The sequence below is a fragment of the Pelmatolapia mariae genome, linkage group LG6 (assembly GCF_036321145.2).
Source record: "Pelmatolapia mariae isolate MD_Pm_ZW linkage group LG6, Pm_UMD_F_2, whole genome shotgun sequence".
NCBI classification, from domain to species: Eukaryota; Metazoa; Chordata; class Actinopteri; order Cichliformes; family Cichlidae; genus Pelmatolapia; species Pelmatolapia mariae.
Genome location: NC_086232.1, coordinates 39,408,243 through 39,420,970, shown reverse-complemented (window position 1 = coordinate 39,420,970; position 12,728 = coordinate 39,408,243). Strand labels below are relative to the sequence as shown.

Genomic DNA, 12,728 nt, shown 5'->3' with positions numbered 1-12,728 from the left:
CCTAAGAATCTGGTCTTTAAGTGATGGCATATGAACCCTGCTTCTGGGTCCAAACTACTCTGGATTTATTAAGGCTATTGTGTTTTTAACATATTTTAATGCTCTGTATCCTGAACAAGCCCCTGAAAGTCAGTGATCACTGTCCGCCTCTATCAGATTTTATTACTACTGTTCATTTTAAAGCTCAGTTTTTAAAACCTTACGATGTAACCACAGCCCAGCACATGCAGCAGTATATTAATGACTTGTGGATGGATTATCTCAGTTGTTCTCCTGACTGAAGTTTGGTCCATTTACAGCATCCTGCCATGCAACTGCATTTGTCCCTAACCGTCGGGAATCCACTTTTATCAGGTGGAAAAAAGTTAGCGTTCATCCTTCAGCTTCACTGTGTTTATATTATGCTAACATAGCTGTGTCGCTAGCCATCACATAGCACATCATTATATACCAGCCAGACTAGCGTGACCAACCGTCCTCTTTCCCCCAGACATGTCCACTTTTGATGTTCTGTCCGAGGCGTCCAGGGGGATTTTCGAGATTGATGAAAATGTCCAGGTTTTCCTACATAGGACTCATATGTGTGATGTCATCCCCGAGCTGCTGCTTTGTGAGTTGTTGTTCTGTACTCAGACAGGACAGACAGCGCGCAGCAGCGTGCCTGATGATGTTTAAAAGATGCCAAAGCGCAACTGCAGCTTTTCAGACGAACTGCAAAAGAAATTTCCCTCGTACCGTCCCGATACGGGTAATTTTTCTTATACAGATGAGGCCTAATTTCTGTACCATTGTTTAATTCCAGAGGTTTTTCAAGTTATTTTTTTTGCCCTTGTTGACTTGTTAAAGCTTATATGACATTTTTTGTTTCACCATACATTAACCGCACAGAGAAGGCATCGTTTAAATATGTTAACATTTTCTTTAAGCAAACAGTATTTTTAAAGTTCTTCATGTGTCCTCTTTTTTGGAAATCAAAATATGGTCACCCTAAGCTTGCCAAACTTCAGTAACACTACAAACCTCACTGCTGTTTAGTTTTCTGTCTTCGTTTATGTCGGAAGCAAAAGCAGAGCTATACGTTTTAATTTTTTCAGAGCGTGGTATATGCTTGGGTGGAAATTAGCGAGCTAACTTCCTGCTAACTTCTAACTCTGCTAAAATCTGTTTTCATGGATGCCTGGATGTTAAATGACTGTGAAACTCTTCCAGAGGTGCGCCTGTGTGCATGCTTCAGGGGAACAAAGAGTTAGTGTATTTTCGTTTTGACCATTTTCTTCTTGATGGTCTTAACGACCATTGTTAGCATTTCAGAATTTTGAGTGCGTGCCTTATCATGTCCTCCATATTAAATGATATAGTAAATACATGGATACACAACATAATGAGCCAAGATCTACTTTTAACTGGTACAGTATTTGTCTGTCCCATCCAGTTCTATATCCAAAATCACGACTTTATGTAACTGCTGTTAAAGTTTCCTTACAGGTTGTGTATTAATATGACTTGTTTTGTCTACTGCTCTGTGCAGACCTTCTTGCTGATCTCGTTGTCATCATTGTCAGCCCAGCGTGGCTATGTGGCCCTTAAGCCCTCATACAACAATAGATGCGCAGGGGGAAAGTTGTTGGCTTAAAGAAGACCCCAGTCCAAATGTGTGTGCAAATATTGTAGCATTACTGCATATAGCAGACAAAGCTGTGTCTCTAATTACTAAGACAATTAAGTGTGAGCATGAAGCCGAGGAGAGGAACTGCGGTTTAGGGTGAGTGGGTGGTTGGATGTGTCTTCTTTTCCCAGACCCAGTTCAACTAATATGAGGAGTTAGCCATGAAAACAAGTGTCAGAGCGACAACAGATTGTTTCATCCCACAGCATGACTGTGGAGGCAACCAGTAGAGTGAAGTCTCAACATAAAGACAAGCTTGTCTAAATGTTTTTGCTCAGTTCCACAGTGTTTCCTCCTCCAACAACAGCAGCTCTAAAAATACACATTCGAATGCACCTCAAAACACACTCTGATGCCTTTCTTGGTAGTTTCCCCTTCTTCTTCCCTGCAGCAGTAGAGACCAGATGCATAATTACACATTTTAAATGATCAAAACTGTGCAGTCTGGTGAGTCTACTAAATACAGCCAGTGTTTCATAATGCCAAGGAACTCATATTAGGAAGACTTTTTTTTATTAATTGTGAATATCACTTCACCAAATGCAGTAATATCCTGACTTTGAGTCCCCCTCAGACTGGACTTGTGTTATTTTACAGAAATAACCTGCGACACAGACCCAAAAAAGAAAAGGAAACTGATCATTGTGGTGACTGTGTACAATGTTAGTAATTGGTATTAAAGATCATTTGTGCTAAATCCAAATTAAATACCCAATATTCTCCACAATTGGCTGTTTTTCATGGTTATTTGCTGGTGGAAAGAAAAAGAAGTGTGACAGTAATTTGTATAACAGCACTCAGAAATATCAAAACATTTTTGTCATCACACAAGTGCCCAAATAGCAATTAGCTTATGCAAACTGCTGATTGAAGCTTGGTCCACCTACTGACTCCTGTTGCCTAGGTAACGCTCTAACGCTAAGGGTGCAACCCTCCACAACAGTCCCAGTTTCTCATATGACCCCTTGGGTAAATTAATTGCCCAGCCCTGATGGAGCCCTGTGATGTATTTACCACCCCCTCAAATGTAGCCTCTCCTGTAATTGGCAGTGCTTCAATTGCCCACCTTGAAGTTGAGAAAAGTTTCAAAACTTCACATCGCCAGCGGTTATTTCTCCTGTTGCTGCTTGAAGTCTCTGAATGTCATTGATTTTCTATGGTCTCTGGGCCCACGTCGCTTCTGGTTGCTTGATGTGTGGACACCCCCTTTAGCTTGCCTCGTGTGTGGTGTCACACGTCAAGCATGCCCGCCACAAAGAATTGAAACTCATAGATGTGCACCCTCCAAAAGCTCTGGATGTTTAATAACACACAGCCAACATTATTACTATTTCGTGTTTTTTCCTTTTTTACTAGCACCATACTGCTCCGTAGAAGCTTTTTCAAAATCAGAACGCAAGATTTTAACAAAGGCTGACACAAAAATTTGTCTAAGCCTGAGTTTTGCATAACCCTCGATGACATCACTACGACACAGTTTGAGTAAAGAGAGTAAAGAGAAATGCAGGGAAGAAATGGTATTGTAATGAGGAGTGGAATCGCCATTTTAAATGTCAGAAATAAATCTTTGATTTTTGAATACGTTTACGTATTTATGTTTTTTAAATTGTACTCTTTTAAAAAAAGGTTTTGAAAATCTATTTTGGGGGATTGAAAAAGGTTTTTGAACTGAGGTTTTGAACATGCAGTTAGTGGGGATAGGCTAATTGGTAACTCTAAGGCTACGTCTACGCTAACCAGGATAAGTTTGAAACGCTCAGCGTCCACACTATCGTTTTTCATCGTTTTCATCCACACTGAAAACACTATGTTCCTCTACTGCGCATGCGTGAAACGTAAGATCATTTACCTGCATCATTTCCATCTGCCGTTTATTTACTTTACGGCTCTTTGAAACGTCGCAGCAAAATGTCGAGGAAAAGTGCCGAGTTTTATCTGGAGCTATCTGGAGCATGTACAAACTGATATTCATCTTTAATAGGGCTGTCAAAATTGAGAGCAAACAAAACAACTGCTGTACAATGCCGTCCACCATCTTAGTTGAATTGGTCACATGACTGCATGACTAATATGCGTCATCATTTTCGATAGCCTCCGTTTTCGCAGTCCACACTGCGACGCGAAAACAGCGTCTTCAAACTTATCCACTTTGGAGAGCGTTTTCAAAAAGCTCAGTTTTCCTTGACCAAAAACGTGTGGACGGAAGGCCAAAACGGAGAGAAAAACTTCTTCACACATTAACACCTTCACACCTATGGGCACTTAATTGCCCATAGGTGTGAATCTGAGTGCGAATGGTTGTCTGTCTATATGTCAGCCCTGCAACAGAGGGGCGACCTGTGGAGGATGTACCCTGCCTCTTGCCCTAAGACAGCTGGGATAGGCTCCAGCTCCCCAGCGACCCTGGAAAGGATAAGTGGAAGAGAATGGATGGGATGGATGGGTTTTCATTTTAAATTAAATAATAAATTACTTTAGTAATGTTTAAATAAATATAATAATTAAGAATGAATTTACTGCTTTAATACATTATTGAAGCACAAAATGCACGTGGCTCTTTTGGTCCTCCAAACTTTGGAGTCCAAATCTAAGGCGAGGCTCCTAACAGAGGGATTTCAAATGCTTTTTATGCTCCTCAGGAGTATCTGGCACTTTTATTTCACCCCTGCTCTGCCTTTGGTTTAAAGTCTATAAAGCTATAAAATGAAACTCTCAGAATCATGATGTAATAGGATTATGAGCTCATTCTGCCTCCTAGAACCAGCTGAATTTGCATTATTAAAGATTTGGCTATAGATTATATAGTGAAGAAATATTTGAGTATAGTGACTGTTGCTCTACTCCTCTGAAGTGAAGAGGGTGGGATATACTATTGAAAGCTGTGCTCTGAGATAATATGCACAAATATCAGAGCACACACGATTGCTTTATCAAATGGCATCACTGCACTGCTGTAGTTAAAGTTCTTCTGGTCTGGGACTGCACGCATGACTGTTTTCTTTATTCAGAGAGTGTGTTTCTTTCAGCAGTACCAGGAACACTCACACAAAAAACACTCTCTCCATTCACATTCTGCACCCCCTCGACCCCACAGCCCCGTGTCACTGTTTACCATTTTGCTGTCCGCCCTCTCTCTTGACCCCACCACCCTCTGCTTGGTGTCTGGCAGCATCAGCGTCTGATGTTCCTGACATCATCTGTCACAATGACTCCGCTGCCACCTCCAGCTCTACTGTCCATTGTCCGCCTGACAGTGAGCGGCCTTGTTCAGGCCGAGGACGGCGCTGGTGCGGCACGCTCCCTCTGTAAATGATAAAAGAGAGCGAGGGAGTTGAGCTGAAAGCGCAGGCCTTGTTTGGCCGAGCGCGCTGGATGCACGATGGTGAGCTGATCGGAAGGCGCCTCTCTCCCCTGACAGTAACTTCTCTGATCAGTCAGATAAAAAAGAAGAAAGAATTTGTTTGATGTTGCGATTTGAATAAATACCATGATGTTAATCGTTTTACAGTGTTAATCACATTTGGTGATAACACATCTGTGGTTTGTGTGTGTGTGTGACTACATTTGTGCCAGCATGAGCACATCAAATCCGTAAATATGAGAGAGGTTATATGCATCAGCTTCAATCTGATGGTTACATTTTTTGACACTCTTTGTCTCTTTTGAGTAATAAAAGTACATTACTAAGTCACATGTGATTGAGATCCATGTATAGGCTTGGAATTGTCTGAAAAGTTTGCATTCAAGAGGCCAGTATGGTGCATCTCTGTCAATATTCACTGATGATTGAATCTTAACCAGCTGATTTTGAAGCATACAGTTTGAAACGTGCAGATGAACAGCTTAGTATGTGTTTCCTGGAATTCCGCAGGGATCCACATCTGGAATTGATTTTTTTCTTTCACTTTTACTGCACTATGAAAACTCGGGAGTCTGAGCTGAAAGTCGAAATGAGCAGCGGCAACTCAGATGTTGTGATTTTACCCAGACCCTCTGACTGTCAGGTAGCCTGGAGAGAAGCTTCAAGGTGGTAAACTTGTAAGCATCTGGCTAAGCCTCTAAACAGCTCTGAAAAAGTAAAGGAAAAGAATGTTTCTGAGCCCCAGCTGAGTGTTTTTAAACCAGATGTCTTGTCCCTCTTTCATGATCTGTTCTATTAGATATCGATGTTTGATATATTTGACCTGACGTGTCCATTTGATCATGCGTTACACCTTAACCGGCTGAGACAGTTTGGGGTCTTTTGTAATGTAAATTCGACATCCTATGGCCCATGTCCTTTGAAGGATGGAAGAGACTCAGACAGACCTAGACGGAGAATTTTCTCAGGAATTCACTGTAGGTGTCACACAGACAAAGCGTGCCCCCCTCCCTCGTCAAAAAAAAAAAAGAAGAATCCTGCTTTCTGCCACACCATATGGAGAATTGTCCCAATTTCTTTTCCTTTAAATCAAATGCAGCACTTCTCAAGTCAGACCTTTTGTAGCAGATACCACATGCGATTTGGGCTCTTGTGTGGCGACGCAAACTTTGTGACTTTTTGATATCTTGGTGAGTGCTGTCTGACAAGTTTCTGTCACTCACGCTCTCTCCTTTCTCTCTCCCAACCAGCAAGCATATTTTCTACACCATCGATTGATTAGCATACATCAAGCCCCTGTCGTCATAGAAAAACTTCATTTGAATCTTCAGTACTTTCCCTGTGTCTTTCAAGCAGCAGCTGTCAGCCACATCAACACTAGACATGCTCTGCGCCAGACAAAGTTAAATTGAAGCACACTCTAACACTATATATAGATAAAATGTCACTTCTTTCAAGAGACAAGGCACCTTCGAAGTCGTCAATACAGACTGCTTTATCACGGGCAAAATAACTTTGAAAGCGGAGAAGAGAGAAAAGATGAAACGATTATTCTCTCTTCCCACTTTGTGCTTGAAAGAGGGAAAAGGCGCGATTATTCTAAAGTGGGTAGAAGCGTTTAAGGGGCTTGCTTTTTGATCTGCCTGTCCATCAACGAAAACGAAGAGCACCTCCTGATGCTTCTGATCGTTAGGTGTCCTCAAAGTGTCTCAAAGTCTCTTTGTTATGGCTGAGTGCGTCGATTAAAGGGAGGAATATCATTTATTCATTTTGCCATTGAGCAAAAGAAAGAAAGGATTCAAGAGCTTAGCGTTCATTTTCGTCAAACTCTTGAGGTGCGGTGATGAAGTCAGCTTTCTTTTCAGAGACGAGCGGAGTTGAGGTAAAAAGATGTGGAGCGAAAGTTTTTGCTCGGCAAATTTTGAAAAGCCCCACTGATCTTTGAGATAAAGTAAATGGTGTTCAAACTTTATTAAACTTTTCTTTTAGCGGCACGCTGCAGGATGACACATCTGAGGAGGATTGTGTCTAACAAGGTGTAACTGACGGTTGTGGCTAATGCATAAACATATGCCCATCACCCCGCCCACACAATCTCTCTCCTTCTATTATGTCTGTATCCGTCTCATGCTGCACACGCGTACACAAAGGCACATGCCGACCGAGGAAATATCGGAAGATTAAGTATATGTTTATTGGGATGTGTCAAATGGATTTCAGGCATGTGGGTACACAGAGTGTGCTAGGGTGTGTCTGGTTCGTCTTTTCACCAGAAGACAATGCTATATTCATCTTTGCTCCATTTTTCAGTTGTGGTATCTGATTTTTAACATGCCTCTCGGTCTGGAAGTCCCTTCCATTCCTACTGTTTCGTTCTTTTTCTTCATTTCTTCTTTTTTTTTTTCAAATGCTCAATCCTGTTGCGAGGTATTTCTTAGAAGTTGAAAAGTTCTTTTCAAGCCCAAAGTTTTTGCCGTCTTCACTTTTCAACTGGCAAGATGAATATCGGTGGGACAAAGCGTAGAAAGGAAAGGCTTTTGACAAGACTTCTGAAGGCCCATGAGCTCGTCCTGTCTCTCCCTTTTGCAGTTTTCCCATAACTGGCTTTCTCGCACGGCTGCTAAAAAGACACAGAATCAAATGCAAACTGAGAAGTCGCAGTCTTTTAAGATACATCAGTGAGGCCCTTGTGGAGATGCTGCTCTGCTTAGGTTTTTCACAAGTTTTGAAAAATGAGAAATTGGTGCATTCTCTCTTGTGATATCAGAGTGGCTGACAGTAAGTTCATGTTCTGTACGTGCAGGAAGACAATGCAATGAATACATGACCTGGAGCAAAACCGAGTGCTGAGGTGCAACCTGGATTTATATGTCAGCTCTTTTAAGTGAAACAACAATTTTGCTGTCATGAAATCACAGAAGCAGTGCTTACTTTAAATGAAACAGACCTTTCCCTCATTCATAGGACTGTGTGTGATACGAGAGCAATGAATCAGCGCACTTATCACGTAAAGCAACATAAGTACCCGACACTTTATTTTCTTTTCTGACAGCCGTGCGTTGCTCTATGCAGCTTGTGCTGTCTGGTCAATCTGTGTTAGATATTTGAAGTCTAAACACTCAATTTTTTGTGTTCACAGAAGATGGGTGTGGGTGGGTTGGGGTGGATTGGGGGACTGTGGTTTAACACTTTCAAGAATCACTTTGTGGGGCGACATCGCCGGGCAGCCTCGAGAAAAACCTGAAATAGCTGAAACTAGACCTCTGTGCAAATAATCACCCTGGGCCTCTGTAAACCATCATGTTTATGCATTGTAAATTGTGAAAAGGAATGCTTTAACATTGTGTGGCGTATGTATTTCAAGGCTTTGAACATTGGATGGTATCCGAATTTCACCCACACAACCACAGGCTTTTGCTCTTGCCTTTGACTGAAATATCATTCAGATTCCAAAGAGACTAAAAAGAGCTAGTTTTTTTTTTTTTTTTTTTTTTGAGGCTGCCTAAAGAATGTGTCTGAAATTATTCCCAAGCTGCTTTCATGCATTTAGCTACCACTGCTGCAGGGTCAGAAACCCTCCACGGGCTTCTCGGTATTCTAAGTTTTGCTTTGGTGACCATGCATTTTTGAAATTACACAACATGCTTGGGAAGATTTGTGCCTCTGCTTCAAAAATGTTCTGAATCCAGAGAAGACATAATCTTTCAATCCACCAGTTCCATTAAACTAGACTTACATAGTGAGAACGAGGTGCTCGTATATACACACACAATGAGATATATTTAGATACTAAGAAAGGTTGCAGTCATTGCACCGGTCATCTACGTCCTACCTGTAAATCACTTAATTTGCAACACACCTTTTCTAATGTATGTTTTGGAATCCTCATGGACACTTTTTGGAAACAGAAACCTAAATGTCTGTCAACCAGTGATTGAGAGATTTATAGGTTTTATCTTCATAACTTCTCTTAAAACTTAGATTAATTGGTATTTAAGCAAAGTAGAGCAAAGTAGATTGAACCGATAAACCTTATTCTTTTTAAAAATAATACATTTAACATCTTCTCTGACTAAATATGTCCATATTTTGAAACATTTTTGTTTTATTTACAACATTTTACACCCTTTAGTAACCGTCTTGGCTAATGTCTGATAATACCACCAGATTCGCTGTGTTGGAGTTTACAGTGCCCCACCTGTCTCGTTTTGATTTCTGAGGCCAAAGGAAAGCCGCCTCTTCACTTGTTAAATACTCCGCTACATTCAAGTCAAGTCAAGTGGCTTTATTGTCATTTCAACCATGAGCAGTGGTACAGTACACAGTGAAACGAGACAACGTTCCTCCAAGACCATGGTGCTACATATAACAGACAATCAACACAGGACTACATAAAATGCAAGTGTGAAAAAATTGCAAAAAAACAAAACAAAAACAGTGCAATACCAGACAGAACAGAACGATACAGAAACAAGACAGTGCGATAGAAAAGTGCAACAATGACTAGCTAGTTGTCCGGTTTGATTGGGTGTCATTTGGTTTCAGTGGTCATAAAAACAGTTAAGGTGAACTGAGAGATGGTACAAAAAGGTCATTGGTGTTACCCTATGAAAATGACCTAAATTTTCATCTAATTAGTAATGCATTTATTTAATTTTTTTTTTTATTATGATAAGTTTTTTCATCAATATGCCACAGATGGTATGAGCCATAAACTCTTCCGAAGTAATATGAGCCTAGTTGATCACATGGTGATATTGTATTTAAGGCCCAGAAATCCAGGCTTTTAGCTCTGACAAAATAAAGGCTTTTACACAGTGAACATATAAAGCTTTTGCAAATATTTTGTGCATCAAATATGTTTGTGGCTTACCTACTCTTAATACAGCCATTCACGCCAACTGCATAAGTTTGCTGGACAAATGAATTTAGTTATTTATTTTGCTCCAAGCTCAATTTTGTTTTTGTTTTTTTAATGCGAATAAACAGATCTGTCCAATCAGATCACTACATTTGGCAACAAGTGGGCTCATAGCTCAGAATGTGCGCTGGTATGCACTGAATATACAATGATGTGGACCGAGTAAAATAATGCTATTTTACCTCAGACTCAAAGCTAGACACTGCTCTGGGTCAGTCGGCACTCTGAAATTATTCCTCTGCCTCAGATATGGTCCCATCTCTGCTAACAAGCGTTCAAACTGCCCCAATGACATCTTGAAAAATGTATGAAAGTGTTCGTGATACAGCTTCAACTCCTGGATCAAAGCATTAAATTCTCCCTGCTGGTGAACTTCTCATGAGATGAACCCAGAGTCTCAGTTTATTACTTTTCTTGTTTAGAAGCATTAGGATCAGATCTTCATCACTTGATGTTGACATCATTTTGTTCACATTTTTTTAGGATGAATTTTTCACAAAACGCAATCTTCTCTCTGTTTATATACATTTCAGGACAAGTATGTGTCTGAAAAATGTGAGTTTTGTTTCGTTTTTTTCCCAATGTGCTTGGCGAGTAATGTAATGGTGTCTAAATCTGCACGTATGTGGGTATTTTTTAATGGAAATTTCCACTTTTCAGTTTTCTGCAAGAAAAAATGTGAAGCATTGTTAAGAGCATGCCAAATCAACAGCAAAACCCTAGGCGTGTAGCAATTTTAGCTCCTAGCTTTTTCTGATTAACTTGATACCAAAATGATACTCTTTAAACCTGGTGGACAGAATTTCTGTTAAATCTGTTCTGTTAGATCTGTTAAAGTATTAGTTAATATCAAAAGTGCCTATTGATTGGTGCATGTTGGCATGGTCTATTGAGTCCATGACTGTGTGCTGTCTGCACATTGTCCTCAATTTCCATTTGTCACAACAGGCGACTGTTCACGAGAACAACACTGTCAGTTCTGGAAATAATCATTTGTTCACAGTTACCTTTAACTGCTATGTTCTCACATTGACTTAATTACACATAATGCAGTCTGTACTTATATGCTTGGAGGTTAAAGTCCATTTAGTGTCAGATCCAACTGATTCATACATTTCACATTTATAGCTCCACGGGATAATGCATGTCAGACTGTTATAGCACAAACCCTGGCAAAATATATTCTGTTAAAATCATGAATTTGTACATCTTGCGAAAAGTATGCTCAGCACTGTCCCAGTTTAATTTTAGTTGATTCAACTGCGTTCTGCTGTCGAGGAAAAAATGGCCGAAGCCACAAGTGCTTTTGTTACTTTGTCTTTTTGCTTTATTTTATTAACTATAATGCTCTAAGTAAATACTCACCATTCAGACAGACACCAGAGAATGTACTGAACTTTTGTTCGCGTTAGATCTTAAAACGCAGTCATGCCTGTACTGCTTTGATCTCGTCACACTGATAGATGTACACATTCATGCATTCCCATGAATGCACATGTATACACTTACACACGCCCAGGTGAAATCCTCTTTTTTGTGAAACAGCAAAGAGATTTATATCAGGCAGAAAAGCACGTAGCGACTTTTTGGAACTTTGAAGCTCGAAAGGGGCACCGAAAGGAAATATGATAAGTTATGTCTGTGGAATGTCTCTGCAACAATGTGCAAACATTTTGAACTCTCACCTCATTTGCTGGCTGCTGAACTCTTTTTGTAATCGCTCGGGTATTCCTGTGCATTTGATAACATGAATCTAGATTTTCTTTAAACCCTCAAGTCTGTATAGTATCACAGATTATCCCACAGCTCAGTGGCTTACAGAAGCATCTACACAAGGCCTTCTATATGGGACTACCTTTGATACAACATGCTGTAAGCAAAAGAGCATTTTTAATTTGTTGTTTACTGTGTTTGTTTTTTATAGGTGTTGGCTAAAATTTGGGGGAAGACGTCATAAGAACTGAGCTTAAATGCTTCAATAGGTAAGTCCATGTCTATGGCTTTAAAATGCACTCTGGGATTTTAAGTTGTTGTCACATTAAGATGCCACTGGCATTCAGTCTTTGAGCCAGTTAATTTGCATCATGAACCCTTTTAAAAGGTTTATTTTTGAAAAATGAATAATCATCCACGTTATATGCATCTGTAGTCACGCTGACAAATGAATCCCATTCACTTACCCTTCTTCTCGCCAAACTGCACATAACTGTTTAACCCACTTGATTTCAAGTTTGGAACTACAGTCATTCTTCTTTGTGCGGCTGGTTTGCAGTGAAGGGACGACGTGAACTGAAGGGGGGGAGAGAAAGATGGTGGATGACTCAAAACCTTGAGTTTTATAATCAGCATTTTCACAAATTCTAACACAGAAGAATTTGACATATACTTTTTTGAAGACTACCACATTCCCCTGTTGTTGTGTCATAGTGCTTCATGTCAAGCTACAAACTTTAAGTATTGTACAAACTGAACATTTCAAGGTTTTTATCTTGATATATGAGTCCACTTTATCTTATGTTGGATATTGTTGGGTATTATCATATTTTTAATTGTATCTATTGCTTAATTGGGAAAAGTTGGTAAAAACCATTATAAGAAATCCACTTGTTCATACAATAGACTAGTGATGGGAATTCCGGCTCTTTTTAGAGAACCGGCTCTTTCGGCTCGGCTCACTAAAAGGAGCCGGCTCTTTCGGCTCCCAACCACTCTTCAAGTTGTTTTGTTGCTTTAATTAATGTATTATCAACAACAATATAAAATTATGCACAAAAGGAATT

General features: G+C 40.0%; 1 protein-coding gene and 1 long non-coding RNA gene across 3 annotated transcripts in view; one reads left to right on the top strand and one right to left on the bottom strand.

Moving 5' to 3' along the window:
- The window catches only part of LOC134629521 (axin-2-like), a 55,215-nt gene that overhangs the window by 8,826 nt on the left and 33,661 nt on the right, over positions 1-12,728 (top strand). The window contains exon 2 of the mRNA XM_063476909.1: positions 11,873-11,930. The gene's annotated coding sequence lies outside the window, so the exon portion shown is untranslated. The remainder of the gene's footprint in view (positions 1-11,872; positions 11,931-12,728) is intronic.
- The window catches only part of LOC134629522 (uncharacterized), an 81,854-nt gene that overhangs the window by 45,883 nt on the left and 23,243 nt on the right, over positions 1-12,728 (bottom strand). The window contains exon 3 of one of the 2 annotated variants that reach the window (XR_010094066.1): positions 11,971-12,237. The exons of the other annotated variant lie outside the window; for it this stretch is intronic. This is a non-coding gene — a long non-coding RNA (uncharacterized LOC134629522). Of the gene's footprint in view, positions 1-11,970; positions 12,238-12,728 lie in introns of those variants that run through there. 2 annotated transcript variants of the gene reach the window in all.